General features: G+C 40.0%; 1 long non-coding RNA gene across 1 annotated transcript in view; it reads right to left on the bottom strand.

Moving 5' to 3' along the window:
• Window positions 1-19,797, bottom strand: part of LOC144583499 (uncharacterized) — a 53,493-nt gene extending 33,696 nt beyond the window's left edge. The window contains exon 1 of the long non-coding RNA XR_013537292.1: window positions 18,151-19,797. This is a non-coding gene — a long non-coding RNA (uncharacterized LOC144583499). The remainder of the gene's footprint in view (window positions 1-18,150) is intronic.
• Window positions 19,798-20,502: the final 705 nt, after the last annotated feature.

Raw genomic sequence — 20,502 nt, 5'->3', positions numbered from 1 at the left:
TCCCAATACAAAGAGCTCTAGGAATTATCTCTAGGTCAAGGCTTCCAAATCCTTACATCAGGGCTCAGAAACCATGACCAGCTATGGTCAGGAGGATAGCTGCTTATGTGTCATCCAAAAACAAACAAACAAACAAACAAAGGGAGAGGGAGAGATCTGGTTTAATGTAAAGCAATGGCTGGAATTTAAACCAAAATTACCAATGGATGCTGTTAACAAAGTGTTCAGACTGACTAGAGACTTGGGGGCAGCCCTCCCTCCCCCCCCAAACCTCCTCTTTAGCACTGCTGTGGGAATTTAAATTTTAGAGTAAAAGACAGCTGGGTTGTCGCACAAAAGAGAAGAACGGTTCAAGAACCTGAGGCTGAGAACCATGATGAAAATAAATGAGGAGAAAAGATAGACGAGTCGGGATTCCAGAAATACCCAATACTGTCCAGGGGCCATGAGGCAAAGGAACAAAGAGAATCCATGGGACAAGGGGACAAAGTTCAGCCATTTAGCTCTCTGCTCTAAGCAATTTATGTTGCTGAAACGCTGAGTAATTTTCTCCTCGCACAGTTCATTTTCTCTGTTGGAGCTAAATACTGTACTCACAAGAGCTTTACACAGGGAAAGGGAGAGAGAAAGAAAGAGATTTTAAAGATGATTTGAACAGACATATTGACAGGTCTCAAAGTCAACCTGTGGAATTGTTCATCGCAATTCAGTGAATAAGTTGTAACAGAATCAGGATTTAGTCAGCAACATGTAACAACGTAACACAGCTGGGTTAATTGAGGCAGCTGTGTGACAACCAATTTGATTGGAGAAACCAAGGATAAAACTAGCCAAGCTTACAGACACAAACTGTTGGGTAGTTGGATAGTTTGGGTGGTTGGATTGTTGTGTTGCTGGTGATCATGTTGTTGAGAGCTGTATATACTGCATCGCTGGATGAAGACTTGCCATATTGCAAGGAGAAGATCCTGGAGGAAGACTATCTCCGTGGTGAGAGGAGAAGACTTCATGGATGCTGGACTATTTACATTGGTAACAATCTTTGGTTACTGAAAACTGTAATTTACCATTGCTAACTGAAGAACTACTGTGAATGACCAGGACTGTATAAAGACCAAGAGAAGTTGTATTTACCCTGTATATATGGACTTTAATGTAAATAATACTATCAACACTACAACAGTTTCTGTTTGGTTTCATCTCTGAGCAGTTCATTTCACCATTACGCCCCCTGGCGTAGTCTGGTAATGCAGCACCTCTGTCAATTGGTTATGGGCCCAGACAGCGCACCAGACTGCATCCAGGTATAAATTTAAGAAGTTATTGAAGAAACTGCTGACCAGAGAGAGCCAAGTAGAGTATCTACAGTCTGTGGTAAAAATGGCCAACGAAATGTCTATGGCTGGACTGTGCATAAAAAAGTTGAATGGGGAGAATTATGCAACTTGGCAGCAGAAGGTTCAGTTGCTATTACAAAAGGAAGCATTGTGGGACACTGTAGAAAATCCCCCAGCAGTCCTAAATGAGAGGAAAAAGAAACTAAATGCAAAAGCTCTGGCTATTATTGGGTTAACTCTAGAAGACCGTCTTCTTATCCACCTGAGAGGCCAAAACTCAGCAAAGCAGGCATGGGAGGATTTAAGGAGACTCTTCGTAAGAGATAACGTTGGAAGCCAGATTCAAATTGCCAGAAAACTTTTTCGAACTAGACTGCAAGCTGGAGGGTGTATGCTTCAACATTTAGAAGCAATGAAGTCAATGTTGATGGACTTAAGAGAAAAGAACATCACATTTACAGAAATACAAGAAGCATTTATTATCCTGTCTTCATTAGATGAGTCATATGATCAGCTGGTGACCAATTTAGAAATTCTTCCTCAAGCAGAGCTGACAGTAATTAATATAACGGGCAAACTGTTGGAAGAAGAACAAAAGAGAAAAGATAACAAACAGCTCCGAGACTCCAAACTCACTAATCACCGTGATAAGCTGAAAGAAAGTGAGGAGGAGGGGGACACAGCTGCAAGCATTCATTCTGGAAAACGCTGTTTTTCCTGTGGCTCAAGAAAACATCTGATGAAAGATTGTAAATTTAAGAAAGTAAAAGAAAAACAAACCAGACGCAAGAGAGAAACACTAAGCCTGACTGAGGAAATTTATAACTCTGAACAGGAAGAAGAGTGGATTGTCGACTCTGGAGCAACAGCCAGCATGTGTAAGAGCAAAAAGCTAATATTTAACTACCAAACTGTATCCAACCAACAAGTATGCTTAGCAAATGGTATTAGTGCTAAGGTACTGGGAAAAGGTAAAGTTAAATTGCCTTATATAGCTAGACCAATAGATGTTTTACATGTTCCAAATTTGAAGCATAATTTACTTTCTGTGAGTTCATTAGCAAAGAATGGGTTTGTTAGCACTTTCTATGATGATAAATGTATAATAATTAGCAAGAACAATGAGAAATTGAATTGCTATGTTAGAAACAATTTATATAGACTAAACTGTACTAGGGCTAACAATGTCTATGAGAACAAATGTATACACAAAGATTGTATTCATTTATGGCATCAAAGACTAGGACATGCAAACTACAAAACATTGAGAAAAACAATTGAAAACTCAGTAGGAGTTAATTTAAAGCAATGTAATGAATATGTAAATTGTCAAGCTTGTCAATTAGCCAAGAGTAAGAAAGCTCCTATAATGAAACATAGTGATGTACAAGTGAAAAATATATTAGATTTGGTGTCAATTGATGTTATTGGACCCAAAAGTGCATCATTAGGAGGAGCTAGATACATTCTCTCTATCCAAGACCAAAAGTCCAGGTTTGGATACTGCTATCTCATGAAAGATAAAAGTGCAGTACATGTAGAGTTTGAAAAATGGCTCAAATTTGTAGAGCGCAAAATAGGGAAAAAGGTTAAGGTGGTACAAACTGACAATGGAACAGAGTTTACAAATGCCAAATTTCAAGCAATATTAAGAAAAAATGGTATTATTCACAGGAGAGCCGCTCCCTATACACCTACTCAGAATGCCTTTATTGAAAGAAGGGGCCAAACTCTGCAGAACATGGCTGAGGCAATGATTAGGGGGAGTAATCTATCAGAGAAATATTGGGGTGAAGCTATACTGTGCGCGAATTTTTATATTAATATTCTTTGGCACAGTGGAATAAACAACATTCCTTACACAGTTTGGACTGGGAGAAAACCAAATTTAAAATTTTTACATGTATTTGGATCTCCTGCATGGGTTCACATCCCAAAAGAAATAAGGAGAAAGGGAGAGAAGAAAGCCAGATTGATGTATTTCCTTGGATACCAACAAAATAGGAGAGCATTTAGGTTTGGATTGCCAAATACCAACAAACTTGTAATAAGTAGCAGTGCTTCATTTAATGAGCACAGTAACTGGGACAAAATATGTAAACCCCCAGAAGCAATAATTAAATTGCATGAAAGGAATGAAAATAGTGAGGATAGTGGAGAGGATAGTGACTCTCAACCAGAGCAAGAAATAAAAAGAGAAGTAGAACATGAGGAAGTGCAATCAGATAAAGAAATTCCATCCAACTCAGAAAAGAGGGAAACTCTCGAGGAGGACAGGGAATTACCTAGGAGGTCTAGCAGAGAGAGAAAAACTCCAGACAGGTACAAGCCTGAGACCTATTATTGTCTCAATGTGGCTGAGCCAGAGAAATATGATGACATATGTAATATGCCTGAGAAAGAACAAATAAAATGGAAAGAGGCAATGGAAAAGGAGTTAAATTCATTAAAACAACTGAAAGTTTATGAGGAGGTGAAAGTGCCTGAAAAATCAAAAGTAATTGGTTCCAGATGGGTATTTAAAAGGAAGGTGGATGCCAATGGTGATATAAGGTATAGAGCAAGGTTAGTGGCAAAAGGGTATGCACAAACATCAAACGACTATGATCAAGTTTTTGCACCGGCTCTAAAACCAGAGACATTGAGATTTGTTTTAACCTATGCAGCCAAGCATAATCTCATGACCAGGCATGTTGATATAGAAACAGCCTATTTATATGCTGACTTGAAACACACAATTTATATGGAAATACCACCAGGAATTGAAAAGGAGGGTAAATGCTGGATATTGAAAAAGAGTTTGTATGGTCTCAGACAAAGTGGCCATGAATGGAACCAACATTTAACCAAAACTTTAAAGGATAATGGTTTTGTGCAAGGAAAGGCAGACCCTTGTTTATTTATAAATGAGAAAACACAAGCTATAATATTAGTATTTGTGGACGATTTAGCCATATTTACAAAAGATAAGAAAGAGGCTGAAGAAACAATTCACATGTTAAAGAGACACTACAAATTGAGAGATTTGGGAGAAATAAGTAACTACTTGAGAGTAGAAATAGAAAGAAGTAAGAAAGGATTTAAAATAGCCCAAAAGAACAAAATATTAAAACTCCTAAAACAATATAAAATGGAGGATTGTAAAGGTGCAGCAACTCCTATGAACATTGAGTTTGAGAAAGAAGATATTAATGGCCCAGAATGTGATATTGATGTATATAGATCACTGATAGGCAGCTTACTATATTTGAGTAGATGGTCAAGGCCAGATATCTCTATAGCTGTAAACTTGCTATCTAGGAATGTGAGCAAGCCGAATGAAAGGCACATGCAATCAGCAAAAAAAGTACTTAGGTATTTAAAGGAGGCACAAAATAAAAAGCTAAATTTAGAACCAGAAGGAGAACTGTCTATTACCGCTTATGCCGATGCAAATTATGGTAGTGATTTGACAACCAGAAGATCAACATCAGGCATGACAGTGCATTTGGGAGGAAGTTTGATAAGCTGGAAGACAGCTAGACAGAAATTTATATCGTTGTCTTCTGCCGAATCTGAGTATGCAGCATTATCTGAATTGTGTACAGATCTAGTATTCTATAAACAATTAGCACAAGATCTGGGATTGAATATAAAATCACAAATTAAAGTTTTTGAAGATAATCAAGCTGTCATATAAATGGCGAACTCACCAAATGTAAGAAGCAGATCTAAACACACAGATATCAGGTACCAAAATGTTAAGCAAAGCATAGAGAATGGGTTAATTGAACTGGTATACTGTGGAACAGAAAACAATAAAGCTGATTGTTTGACAAAAGTATTGGGGCCAACTAAACATGACAAAGCATGTGAAATGTTGGGAATGGTATAATATATATGTGAATGTGAAAAGGAACTCTGTATATGTTCGAGGCAATGTACTATGTAAGTAAATATGTTACAGAATTGCTATAAACAATTGGAGGAGATTGACAGGTCTCAAAGTCAACCTGTGGAATTGTTCATCGCAATTCAGTGAATAAGTTGTAACAGAATCAGGATTTAGTCAGCAACATGTAACAACGTAACACAGCTGGGTTAATTGAGGCAGCTGTGTGACAACCAATTTGATTGGAGAAACCAAGGATAAAACTAGCCAAGCTTACAGACACAAACTGTTGGGTAGTTGGATAGTTTGGGTGGTTGGATTGTTGTGTTGCTGGTGATCGTGTTGTTGAGAGCTGTATATACTGCATCGCTGGATGAAGACTTGCCATATTGCAAGGAGAAGATCCTGGAGGAAGACTATCTCCGTGGTGAGAGGAGAAGACTTCGTGGATGCTGGACTATTTACATTGGTAACAATCTTTGGTTACTGAAAACTGTAATTTACCATTGCTAACTGAAGAACTACTGTGAATGACCAGGACTGTATAAAGACCAAGAGAAGTTGTATTTACCCTGTATATATGGACTTTAATGTAAATAATACTATCAACACTACAACAGTGTCTGTTTGGTTTCATCTCTGAGCAGTTCATTTCACCATTACGCCCCCTGGCGTAGTCTGGTAACGCCGCACCTCTGTCACATATGAATGGAAGCAAAGAGATGAACGTCTAACCCAGGATCCTTACACCAAATTCCCAAGGAACCAGATTCCATGATTTTCCCAGAGCTCCATGTAATGGTTCCAAATATTCTGTACCCCCATGAACCCATGTGTCAGCAGTTTCATGCATATTTGTGTGCTTTCCTCTTTTGCTTCAAAGCTTTCTGAGTCTTGAATGCTGGAGAATTTCTTACTGTGGGATTCATACTTCCCTATGAGATCCTTTGACCCATTTTGGAACTTTATAGTCTAATTCTGTTTCCCACTTTGAGTTTCATGCTACTTGTGAATCTGATTGTGCACTGGTCACTTGCAGTAAGGATGCAAGGCCATTTAAAATTTCAGGAAGGTAAATTTCCAGCTGAGATTCTCCATGAAATACACTACAGATCCTACTTCTTCAGCTGCTTTCCCTGAAAATGAATCAGGTTGCTTTGGGTAGGGCCGTTGAACATGAAAACACTCATATCATGCAAGGTAGCCTGATTCCCTTCTCCTGCCGTACCATCCTGGGCCTTACTTGCAAGAATATGGATCTGGTTATTTCCTTGGAAGCCAATATGGGGTCTTGGCCTTTGTGAACAAGACTGCCTTCGACTGTACTCTTTTTGAGGGTTCCAGAAATGTTTGAAGTATACTGACACCATGATGCCACCTTTTGGCTGTTTAAAGCAGAGAAATATGCACCCATATTTCTAGAAATAACTATGTGCCTCCAGGTGGTAACACAGATAGACATCAGTAGTTAGGATTCACAGTTGTATTCCCCTTTTCTCTTGTCTGATCTATTACTTTTTAATCTGTATTTTAATACAATACTTGCGAATTTGATTTTACTTCCACGCACCTTTTTTCTCCTCTTTCTTTCTTAGCCATACAGCTAGTGAGAGCTAGCATCAACTCTTTTTTTTCTCTTCCACACATGTAGTTCATTGGAGTCAAGGTGGCTGCTACAATTAGCTACTTGTTAAAAGCAGCAGCCCCTTAAATGTTAAAAGTCATCTGACTGGTATTAAAAGTCATCTGGTTTGTGTTCAGCCATCAGAAAGTTAACCAAAGACTTCATTGCCCACCAAATCCCGGAATAAGGACGCAAGACGACAAAGCTGAATTAAATATGGGCCACACTTTATTGAAATAAATGATATCAGCCAATCAATTGTTCAATTATAAGGGGCCTGCTGTAGTGTGAAAAAGGTGACAGGTAGGGGTAACCAAAACCTCTAGATCATAAATTGGGCGAGTCCCCGGCCCCCAGCTTCCAGCGGTCTACCAGACAGCCAGAACCCAGCCGGCTGCTAATAAACATCTCCAGAGCTCCAGACATCTTTCCTTGATAACTATTGGTCCAGAAGTGGCCCAGCGCATCCTTCCTGAACCGGCCCTGTAACTGCACGATCCACAGAGCCGGTAGGTTGCATGCACTGTTGGCTAACATGAAATTACAATTGGGACACAACAAAAACACCTATTTTCCACACTACCCGCAACAGCATGGGGACTAGCCTAGCTAAGTCCCATGCCCACCACTGAGCTTCTCCAGCTCAAGAAGCAGGCCCCTTCTGATATAATCTAGAAATAAGTCCAAACTTGCATCAGACAAGTGGACACCATCAGTGTGGAACAAAGAAGCATTACTCAATTGAATCCTGTGGTGGTCAACACAGAGCCGAGGCCACCACTGCAGATACCTCTACACACTTTGCTATTAACACGCCATCTGGCGGTGTTAACCACATCAGTGTTCTGGGTGCCCCACCAGGCAAGCCGCGGAATGATTGTCGACCACACTGTTTGCATAGTGGGCTAGCTGGCATTCAACCTTTCCAGGTCGCGAAGAATATCCAGGACCAAGGCCTTACCATGTGCACGGGGCAAGTCGTTACCACCTAAGTGGATTAGTAAAACATCTGGCAGGGACTGGCCAAAGGCCATCAATAGGCCAAGCTGAATCCAGAGCAGACCATGCACGTCTCTCCAAGAAACAAAAGCATGGGCACCAAGCCCCAAGTTAGTCCCCAAGTGGGACTTGGCAGCATAACGTTCTGCCCAATAAAAAAGCTGTGGCTGACAATCATGACGTGTTTTCGATCTCCAGTCACTGTGGCACCTGTAACGACACAACAACCCCTACCTACACATTAGGTAAGTTTCTAACATATTTCCGATAACAAGAAGATGACCAACAGCCCAATTGTTTTATCTGCCCCACATGTAACCGAGTGCAGCTGCCGTGGATGCTGCCCTGATCTTAAAAGAATGTGTTCCAAATCTCAAACCCCTGACACTGATTTTATCCAATGCCATGTCTACAAGCTTTGTTAATGGCGACTTGTCGGCATGTTGCAAGAAATAACCGGGCCCTTGCCCCCTAAGCTCCATAAACACTTGAACAGCTGCCACTGGGCAAATCCGTTTCAAGGTGCATTGCCCTAATGTCAGTAGCCTACCCTTACCCTTCTGATCGGCCTTAGAACGCCAAATTGTAATCTTTAAACAGTTGTCATGAATGAAAACGTCACCCTGCTGTAAGGCCTGCTTAGAAGCATCTGCCTTTCCCTTTGCAATTAGTTCACTAACCTGAAGTGCCCCAAAGAAAGCTATCAAGGCAGCAGCTTTGAATAAAGCCGCTTCGACATAAACTCTCCCATTGATCACATAAACGTTCAAGAAGAGGAGGAGAAAAGGGTGTCCTGGAATCGTACACCCTCCCCCTTTCTGTAGACCATCCTTGCAACATTTTCCTTATCCTATAATCGCTAGTGTCCTTATGACAGTTGCTTTTAGCGTAAAAAGCCAGCGCTGATAGTTTTCCCTGAATGGTACCGTGCACAAGTCCCTTTCTATGGAGAAATACTATAAATTGTTGTAAGTGCTCCACCAGGACTGGCCACAGCTGGTCCAGCTCCATGGAAGCCTTAAAGTTCCAAAACTTGTGTCTTGTGAGATGATAACCCTTTCTAGTCCTGTGGGCTAATGCCATACCTATCGCTCTTGATGCTTCTTCACACCAATCTGCCAGACCTCCGGTGGAAGAATGTCTGGCAGCTCCATGGCTTCTGGAGCTAACTCCCTGAAGCGATCGATCTGTTGGCGTGAAAGAGCATCAGCTATCCTATTGTCGCACATGTACTAAAACATTAAAGCATAGAGCCCTTAACATAAATTCTCTAACTAAATCCATTACCCTCTCAGACTGAGATGACAGCTCATTTATGATGCATACAACTGCTTGGTTCTCGCACCTAAAACAAACCACAGAGTTGGACCATTTGTCAGCCCACAACCAAAGTGCACCAACGATTGGAAGAAACTCTAAAAAACATTAAGTCCCTGGTAAACTCTTGCCTATGCCATTCCTCGGGCCAGGTGCCAGCGCACCATCTACCCCTAAAGTAAATGCCAAATCCTAAAGATCCCGCTGCATCGGAATGCACCTGGAATTCTGCCTTCAGGCTAATATCAGATCTCCAAAAGGAGACCCCATTAAACTCGTCAAGGAATCTCTTCCACATAATCAAATCCTCCCTCATGCCTCTAGTCATCCTGGTCCTGTGGAGGGGTCACTTTAAACCTCTTGTAGCGGCGCAAAGGCGCCAAACAAAGGCCTGACCGGAGCCACTACTCTACATGCAAAATTAAGATGCCCCACTATCTCTTGTAGTTCTCGAAGGGTAACTTTTTTCTTACCTAATAACCCACTAATCCTATCTCTGTACTTTGTACTTTGAATGCTCATGCAAAGAGCTTAAAGGGATTGCATTGCTAACACACTCATGCGTTCTTCTTCTTATGAAATCTTAACTACAGCATTTGCTTTGATCCATTAATAAAACGTCCATTTTACTGTAGAAGTTCTGTTATACTTCATCCGAAACACTAGATTCTATATAGGCTAACACTGCCTACACTCATGGAAATTTTAAAAAATATTTAATTATTTTAAAAATCATTTTACATATTTTTCTTGAATTATAGAAATCTTTTTTAAAGATTCTGTCTCTAGAATCTTCTGTCAGGAACTATACATGTTGTAATCAATACTTCTGCAACTCTCAAAAATGGAAAAAAAGGCTGATAAGAGTGCCAGGTGGGTCTTTGCCCCCCGTGGGATCATGGTTGAAACCACTGGAGATTCTTACCACATCCTTGTTTCACATAAGTTTTTCCTGAGCAAATAAAATTCAATTAAATAAATATAATACTCAGTATTATACCCCAGGTCAACTTTCATTGGCATTATTTTCAGCAACAGCAGGATACAGAAGAATAGGCAGGATGAGCTTGAAGGTCTGAATAACCATCCTTCCAAAATATCCAATTAAGGCTATGCAGACTAGCAGCAAAACTATTTCATGTTGACTGAATACTAAAATTCTCTAGATTAGATCACTGTAACGCACTCTATGTGGGGCTTCCTTTGAAGCTGATGCGGAAACTTCAGGTGGTGCAGAATGCAGCGGCCAGACTCCTTACTGGAGTGAGAAAATACCATCATATCTCTCCTATTCTGGCCATGCTGCACTGGCTGCCCATCTGTTTCCGCATTGACTTCAAAGTGTTAATGCTTACATATAAGCCCCTAAACGGTTTAGGACCTCGATACTTGGCGGAACGCCTGCTCCCACCTAGATCTACTCGGATCACCCGCATGAGCCAGGAGGTGAGGCTGAGGAGCCTAATGCCGAGGGAGGCCCAGAAGGAAAGGACATGAAATCGGGCCTTCTTGGCGGTGGCTCCTTGCCTCTGGAATAACCTTCCTCCGGCGATTCGTGCGGCTCCTACGCTGGGCACCTTTAAGAGCCAACTAAAGACATGGTTGTACGTTCAGGCCTTCCCTCCTGTCAATACTTAATTTCTTCTTTCTCCTTTCATTTATTTTTTGTTTTATTATTGCATGTGTCACAGTCTGTTTGTTAAATTTTTATGGTTTATACAGTGGTGCTTCGCTTAACGATTGCCTCGTTTAGCGATGAATTCGCATAATGATGTGAGTTTTTAGAAAATAATATGCACCGTATAACGATGTTTCCTATGGGCGATTTTCGCTTAGCGAAGTTTGGGACCATGCTTCGCATAATGAATGCGATTTTAGGTCCCCTGCTTCACTTAACGATGTTTCTTTTTTCAATTAAAAAAGTGTCTTAGAAGGGTCAAAAACGGTTCTAAATGCTTGGATTCGTTAGAGGACCCCTTAAGTCATGTGCAAACCTGATTTGGCTTTGATCTGACTTTTCGTTAATTTATGGTGATTTTTTTTTCGGCCCATAGGAACCAATGGACCTGTCAAAATCTGACAGCTCCATGCTTTCCTATGGGGGAGAAAACAATTCACCATAAATTAACGAAAGTTCAGATCAAAGCCAAATCAGGTTTGCCCACGACTTAGGGGGTCCTCTAACGAACCTAAGCATTTAGAACAGTTGCTGAGCCTTCGTTAATTTTTTGTGAATTTTTTCTTCCCCCATAGGAAATAATGGAGCTGTCAGATTTTGACAGCTGTCAAAAGTTGGGGGGAAAAATTCACCATAAATTAACGAAAAGTCAGATCAAAGCCAAATTAACTTTTGCATCCGTTTTAGAGGGTGCAGAAGCTAATCCAAGCATTTAAAACCATTTTTGACCCTTTTATGACACACTTAATTTTGCAAAAATTGACTTCGCAAAGCCATTGAAATGTATTGAGTCAGCTTCAATACATTCCAATGGAGGAAACATTGTATCGTTTAACGATGTTTCCTATGGGTTTTTTCGCTTAAGGACGGCAATCCGTGCCTATTGGAACGGATTAACCGGTTTCCAATGCATTCCTATGGAAAATGGTGTTTCGCATAACGATGTTTCACATAACGGGTTTTTTTTTGGAACCAATTAAAATCGTTATGCGAGGCACCACTGTAGTATATTTTTTATTGGAAGCCACCCAGAGTGGTCGACCAGACCAGATGGGTGGGATATAAATCAAATAAATAAATAAATAAATAAATAAATAAATAAATAAATAAATAAATAAATAAATAAATAAATAAATAAATAAATAAATAAATAAATAAATAAATAAATAAATAAACCTCAGAGGCATGATCACTGAATGAAAAGGAATAGCACTGGCAATGTCACTGGTGGGTGGGCAGCCCCAACTTCTTGTCTGGAACAGCAGGGAAGCTTTGGCCAGCACTGCTCAAAGTTGTTTGCCAGAGCAATCAGACTTGCAGTCAGTGTTCACTGCTGGAGGACCAATCATAAAAGAAAGAAGGCTAATCTGCAAAATGCAGAGGTGAGAAAAGCTTGTGCTTTGATAAACAGACATATTTTGCCAGCTAAAAGACCTCCGTTTCTGAATGAGGAGCTGAGCATCTGAGGTAGTTTGGCCCTGAGTCTCTTGGACTGTCAAGTAAAGCTGTGTTGTAAGAATTCCCAGCGGTTACCACTATAAGAACTTGGAGCATTCCAACGTCTGTGGCCACCATGCTTCTTAGAGAATGTGCCAAAGTGCCTTGGCTGTATATTTTGTATCTTCAACAGGTTTATTGCTTTGGATGAAAATAGTTGTGTTTATTTTGTAAACACATGGACTTGTGCATGCAAATACTCACAAATGCCTCTGAACAGTCACAGTAAACAGAACAATTAGGGCACATAATAGCAATTTTAGGTTAGAAAATGACAAAGAGCACCAATCTGAGATGAGAGAACGTTCTTGATCAAGATCTTCAGCCTGCTTTTCCTTTAAAATGAAAGGCAGTCATTCTAAGCACACTTTGTAAGAAGTCTGAATAATGCAACATGCGGTTTAGTTCTAAGAATAGTCTGGTAATGTATGTCACAATAAATCTCTTTACTAGCTTCCCATGTGGCAAGGAATGCTTACCAGTTTAGATCAGTTTGGAAAAAGTCTCCTTTAATGTGCTTGGAACACACCGCAAAGAGAAAATCTTCAAAGGATACAGCCAGTAAGGGTAATGTTTTGTCTGCTTGTGTGGCGTTTGCCCTCGTGGACCCTGCTTGTTTCCCCAAACACAGAGCTCACAAGGTACCTCAGCACTCCCTCTGATACACTGCCACCAATTGATCTCTTTTATCAACCTAGTTTACTTAGAAATATGAAGGTCTATCCAGTACTGACGTTTCAACAGAACTAGTTTATTAATTACAGATGGTTGCTGGAATAATTCATAGGCATATTCTTCAAGATTCATCAATCATCAATATTAACCTTTTATATTAATTATCACAGGTTACACTCAGCCTAATCACTCCTCAGACCCCCAACCTATCCTTCTCTCCCTGATTCCCGACTCAGACGGACTCTTCTCTCAGGCTCTGCCTTTTAGCATCTCTTTCAGCCCTGCCTCTTAACCACATTAATATGTAACATGAATAATGCATAACTCATATTGCATAACTTAGGTTGAATGCTACAGCTTGCTACAAGTTAATTTGGACAAGATTGTCAAGCAACATTCAACTGGAAAACTTCACAGATTTAAAAGAGTCTGGAAGTACTAGATGGATTGGTACTACCAATAAATGCTAAGCACAGAATCATCCTGGCAGTACTTTATTCAATTCTTTTTTTAAAAAATCCAGTTTATGAATGTGGGATATTGTGCAACTGTATCTATGATTCAAAATACCAGGAAATGGCCCCTGGAGGATCAATATTTCTGCTCCTGCAGCCTGGATTCCTTGCAAATTAAAAAAAAATGGGTGGGGGCAACAATTCTCTTTCAAGATAAGCAAGATTGGCATTTTCAATTTATTGAACTTTTTAAAATCAGAGGACGTTTAAAGTTGCTTGTTTCTGCATGGAGATTAAAACATTTTTAATTTTAAAAATCATAACTCAAAACTCCTTGCTCAGATTTCCCCATATTTGGCACAAGGAAGGTGTGGACTGTGTGTTACACCTGTACCAAATTTGGTGCTAATCTGAAGTCTGACTCCAAAGATATTTTTTTGTTTGGGCTGGTCCCATTTTTAGAATTGCCTAGTAGAGTGTTGATTTGCTCTGCTGCACAATAACATCACTGCATTCTTGGACAGTGCTAATAGAGGATGATGGGGTAGCAATGCTGCCAGGATCCATATTTTGCTGAAGGCCCTGCATGAATGAGGCTCAAGTGTTTCACCAAAATGCTATTTTAGGTGAACAAAATGTGGAGCTTTGGATGGGCACATTGTATCTCAAAAACATGTTCCTGCTATGACAAGGCAGATTGAGTTGTCTAGCTGAACTGTCAAATTCTAAGTACAGTGGTGCCTCGCTTAACGAGTGCACCGTATAGCGATGTTTCCGTATAGCGAACCCTTTTTCGGGATCGCTATACGGAAACATACCCGATCTTCGCAATGGGGAAAACCCGCATTGCGAAGATCGGGTATTGCGGCGGCCATTTTGGAGCCGCCGAACAGCTGTTCGGTGGCTCCAAAATGGCCGCCGGAAGCCCGGAAATGGCTGCCGGCAGCCGTTTTCACGCCGTGCCCTTGCTTAGCAAGGGCGCGAAAATGGCTGCCGGCAATTGGAATCCTCGCTGAACGGGTAAGTACGAAAGGTATTGGAATGCATTAAACTAAGTTTAATGCGTTTCAATACATTTTCCCTACCCGTTTAGCGACGATTCCGCATAGCGGAGCACCACTGTACAATAATTTGATCAGTATATTAATAAAATTCATTAATGAATTAGAAAAAGGTTTTCCGCACCTGCATGAAGAACATTTATGCCTTAAAGCAGAAGACAGAAATTAAACAGGAGAGATAACCATGATAGATTCACTTTCAGCTCTGCCATTTAAGATTACTATGATCAGAAAAGGGACATAGAATCCCGTCACAGAGGAAAGACTGCAGTAAATTGAAGCCTAGTGCAGAGTCATAGGAACCTAGGAAAGTGCCTTAAATAATGTCAAATATATCCACTTTTGCCTTTAAAGGGTAAAAGGTGGGTTTCCTTTTTCATCACCTGCTAGATGATCCTTCCAGCAAGGTGGGACAGACTAAAATTTTAAAGAATATTTTTATTATTTAAACGTACATCATTTGTGAAGCTCTGCTGTGGAAAAACACAATTAATAAATATATGAAATGAGTCCTTTGGCATTCAAACCATGCACATTAAGCTGTGGGTCCTTTATGCTTGTCCTTGGTTTAAAATATTTCTCCTAAGCTTTTCTAGAACTTGGACCAACGTGTTATCTGAGATTACAAAAAAAGATTCCCTCATACTACATTGATAGAGAAGACTGTTTCCATTTGGAAATGCCATTAAGGGAGATGGGACTTCATCTCAGCGAGACTGGTCGGGTTTCAGAAGAGCTCCTGAAACTGACCAAGATCACTCGGTTTTGACTCCCCCAAACTTGGGGAGGGGGACTTTTACTAGGCGAAGTGAAAGTCTGAAGTAACAAAATCTGACTGAGAAGGGAGGAGTACCAGGAGATGCCTGGGTTTTCTCCTCTTTGAAGTCTCATCTGAATGCAGAAATCGAGCAGGAGCCATCTTGGAAGAAAGCTGTGAATGTCCCTGGCAAAGAGTGGAAAACTACAGAAGGATTTTGGAAAATAATCTTGACCAGAGCCTGACCAGAACTTGAAGTAAGTGGCTTCTTTTACATATGGAACTCTTAGGGACCTAAATAATGAATAGAGTAGGTGCAATCTGTCAGAGAAAGTGACTAGATATATATCTGGCCGGACTGGTGAGCAGTCCCCCCCTTCTTTTGAGCTTGACTGGGAGAAAGAGAAAGAGAAAGAAGGAAAAAAGAAAAGGGGAGAAAATGACTTTGCTTGTATTGCTGTAATAAGATGCACTTCTGCAGGGTAATATGACCATAAACTACTGATGAATTTAAATCTGTGAAACTGTCAGAAACAGTCTTGGGGAAAAATTTGAAAAGGAGGAAAAGCACTTTCCCCTGCCAACCATTGCTAATTATGAAGACTGGAGAGAGAGATTAAATTGTAAATGCTATTTGCCCCAAGACACAAGCTACCCTTGAACATCTATTGTATTTACCACCTGCTAGAAAGAAATCCAAGTAATACTCACAAATAGACAATACTGTAAGTGCTTGAATCATGGAACAAGACGTTCTCAAGAATATTCAAGACATCCTATTTAATGGATTACAACAGATGAAAAAGAGATAGATCAGCTATTTGAACAAATTAAAGACGTAGGGACACAAATGGAATCTGCAGTGAAAATGGAGAAGAAAATCAGAACTGCGACAGGAAACCAGTTTACTAAAATCACAAACAGAGGGAAACAATTTTACTTCTGGACCTCAGAAGTCTTCAGAAGCAAAAGGTGAAGATGCAGTGCAGCTGAGAGCTAATCTGTTAACCCCTTTTATGGAGATGTCAGCAATAGAAGTGCAGCAAATGGTGAACTTTACTATGGAAGGGAGGAGAATGGAGATGATAGGACATACAGCGTGGCAGATGGGACAAAGAAGGAAACAGTAGATGGAGTTGATGAAGCTCTTGGGAACAAATTTAAGTAAATATAAATGGTCAATGAGATGAAAGATGAAGGAATGAAAGATTACATGATAAAAGGAGCACAAAATATTGGTTAGAATATTGATGTAGAGCAGTAAATATAAAACTGGCAGAATAATATCAAACATATAAAATCAGTAAGTTTAAAGATAAAAAGAAAGAGAAGGTCCAAGAAAATGGAAGATTAGTAACAATAAATATCCTGGAAAATTGCTATATTGTTTTTCTCTTTGTATGATTTCCCTTTTTAATATAACTGTATAAACGGATATAAGAATATTTGTTCCATTCTCTGGAATTTTACCCTTTTCAACCCTTCCCTCCCTATTTTACCTGGTCCACCTATTTGTACCTTAACCCCTATCCCTATGAAAATTAATAAAAAAATATGTTTTCTTACAAAAGGAAATACCATTACAAACAAAGAAAGCTGAAGTTGCAAGAAATCATCCCTATGTTCATCTGTATGTTTAATATGAGTATGATAAAGATTTTGGAAGGAAGACATGGAAGTAACCTCCCTGTCACGTTGCCCATATGCCTCTTGATTGTTTCACCAAACAAAGGCTCACACCGCGAGCTGTTCAGCTGCCACCAGTTGTTCACATCAACTTTCAATGTTAATAACAGAGGTCGAGGTAATGTGTTATTTTATATAAAGCAGAAATAGTTTGTTGTAACAAAGAATAAAGGTTAAGCCAACATATTTTGTTCTGAACTAAACAATCTTTAATGGTCTTCATCAGTTCACTACACATCAGCCCTTGCTTAGCAATCTGTCTCCCCCCAAAAAACCAAATTCACCATCCTCGTGTCTCTTCCTCCTGCCGAGACTCTAATATCTCATGACTCCGCCTCTCTATCACTCTCATTGGTACATGCAGATAGCATATTAATATTCATGACACACACACCCCAAAGAGTGGGAGAGCATTGTGAATACACTTGGTTGCTTCCTGGGCAACAGCATGCAACGAGCAAATCCTTCACTTCTAGAAGCACTGTAGTAGGACAGTGCCAAACCCACCCACTTCATGGAAACTGCTGGACAATGGCTGAAATTGAGAAAAAAAACTTCTGCACACATTTCAAGCTCTGCTTCTCAGAAGCAGCACTGGAGCTTCCCTGCCCCGCTTCCTCCAGTGGGGCGCCAAACTGCAGAAGAATTTTTCAGCCATCCACCAAACTGGCACATCCATCCATCCATCCATCCATCCATCCATCCATCCATCCATCCATCCATCCATCCATCCATCCATCCATCCATCCATCCATCCTCTATACCGCCCATCTGGATACAAGGACACTCTGGGTGGTTTACAACCCAACAATAACAATAAAACTTTAAAAAAAAACAAAGTGGTTATACAGTACTCAAAATTTTTTAAAAAATCAAAATTACAACATGGAATCTCAAATAACCAAGCCAACGTCAACATAAATGCCACTCGTTTAAAACTGCTGAACTGGCAGTTCGTGCCCATCTCTATCGGTTTTTAATTTTGCTTGTATTTTACGTGTGCCCATATTTTGAATTGTGCAACACTCTGATACAAAGGAAGGAAGGAAGGAAGGAAGGAAGGAAGGAAGGAAGGAAGGAAGGAAGGAAGGATTTTGGAATAGCTTGACTTTTCTAACGCTGAAAGTAGAGTACGCATGGTTTTTTTAAAAACTAGCCTTAAAAAACAAAACAAAGCCTTCCGTAAAACTCACCGTTAATGTTTAGTTTCCTTTTCCTTTTCTTTTTCAAAAAAATATATTATAGTGTTTATTGTTATGTGCCCTTCTTTTTTCCTGTTGGGGACAGCATTACTCTTAAGAATTCTCAAGTTGCATCCACCTTCTGGTGATCCTAATAAGTTTTTTAAGATATGTAAGATATCTAAGTACTGGTTTTTATCATTGCTCTCTCTTGGTAATTTCCATGGCCTAATGGGAATTTGACCCTAAGTCTCCTGAGTCTTGGTCCATTATTCTTTCCAGTACAGCCACATTGGCTCCCAAAATGATCATATTCAAATACTTCCTCCCTCATGCTCCATGTACACATTTAACAGCTGGGCCTCATCAAAGCTGTCCTCTGCTTAGTAATTCTCTAGTCAGACTTACAGACAGCTGTATTTATTTACATGTCTTCTACAGTTTTACTGCTTTCCTTGATAAGGGACAGTCCTTAAGACTTAAAGCTTATCCTCCACACCATGTGTTTCAGTTTAACAAATCAACTCAATTGGCTGGAAAAGGGAAGAAAAATAGCCAAAAGTACAGTTCCACAAAAACATGCCCAAAGACTTTCCTTAAGAGTTTATCTAGTGATATAATGGGGAGGTTCTGTACCATTTCTCATGCTCCCACTCTTTATTCACATCAGAGTATTGCACAATTCAAAATTATGGATGTATGAGAAATCTAGATAAATTCAATAACAAATTAAAATGTTAAGATAATTAGCTGATTTTTGACCAGAAGCAGTCTATTTCAATACTGTTGTCTCAGCCATTTGCTAGATCTTCTTTCATATACTTGGTGGGGCATAAATGCCATGTACATACAGTAAGTGCTGCATTGATTAAATTTCTCCACAGTCACAGTCTACAGTGTGTGAGTTTGCCCTTCACTGTGCAAATGTCTACCCCCCTGCATGGAGTTCCATTGCAACCGGAACAAAAGGGGCTGGAAACTATCACTGTGAGTGCACAGGAAAGGAGGACAGCTGTGTGGAGGGGACAAAATCATGGGCACACATGCAGTTGCACACGTTAAGGGAACCCTGTTCCTGATATATCAATATATCGATAATTTTTTTTAAAGTGTGTGTGTGTGTATTTGGCATATATATTATGTACAGTGGGGTCTTGACTTAAGAACGGCTTGAGTTAAGAACATTTTGACTTAAGAACCACTCTCATAGGAAAATATTGACTTGACTTACATACTTAGATTTGAGTTACAAACTGAAAAAAACCACGTGGGAGGCAGGGAAAGTGCAAAATTTGAACTTTCAGTTAACTGTTGGCCAGTGAAAAGGGTGCCTGTCTGCTTCCTCACTCCTCCCAGCGTTTAGAGAGTGGATTGGGAGACAGTCTTCAGACTGCCTGATACTGTACTGCCTGGACTGTATTTTCCCTGCCTTCCCTGAACCTTTCTTGACCTAAGAAAAAAAAGAAACAAAATATCCCCCTCTAGTGGTCGAAGGTGGAATAGCAGCTTCCCATTAGTTTCTATGGACGGAAAAGAGCGGATACGGATCAAATGGTTTTCAATGCATTCCTATGGGAAATGCAGATTTGACCTGAGAACTTTTTGACTTGAGAACCGCCTTCCAATACGGATTAAGTTCTCAAGACAAGACCCCACTGTATCTCTACTTTTTAAATACTTTACACACACACATACACACACACACACACACACACACACACACACACACACACACACACACACACACACACACACACACACACACACACACACACACAGAGAGAGAGAGAGAGAGAGAGAGAGAGAGAGAGAGAGAGAGAGAGAGATTATTTATTTATATATAAATTGAGAGAAAGTAAACCGATACTATGGTATTTCAAATAGTTTTTGTGACCAGTCTTTGGAAGTCTTAATTTGGAAGCCTGATTGGGCAGATTTGTATCTTTGAGAAACTCACATTATGGAGATAAAAATGACTTTTCCGCTTCTAAATGTGAACCGAGCATCTCATCTAATGTGTCCTTCAGTTCGGTCTGTCAACACTCCTTTTATATGTATCTGCAAAGGCTTTCACGGCCGGGTTCTAATTGACAGCTGTCAAACCTACAGTTCAATGCATTCCAAAGGGGGAGAAAAAAATTCACCAAAAATTAAGGAAGACTCAGAACAAAGCCAAATTAAGTTTGCACAGGTTTTGCAAGGTGCACTAATGATCCCAAGCATTTAAAACCATTTTTGAACATTGTAAGACACTTTAAAAATAGTGAAAACGGACATCACAAAAGCATTGGAATGCATTGAATAGGCTTCAATGCATTCCAATGGGGGAAACATTGTATCGCTTAGCAATGTTTCCTATGGCGA

This window comes from Pogona vitticeps, chromosome 6, assembly GCF_051106095.1.
Source record: "Pogona vitticeps strain Pit_001003342236 chromosome 6, PviZW2.1, whole genome shotgun sequence".
Classification (NCBI taxonomy): domain Eukaryota; kingdom Metazoa; phylum Chordata; class Lepidosauria; order Squamata; family Agamidae; genus Pogona; species Pogona vitticeps.
Note: the sequence above shows the minus strand (reverse complement) of the source record. Positions and strands in the feature narration are given on the sequence as shown.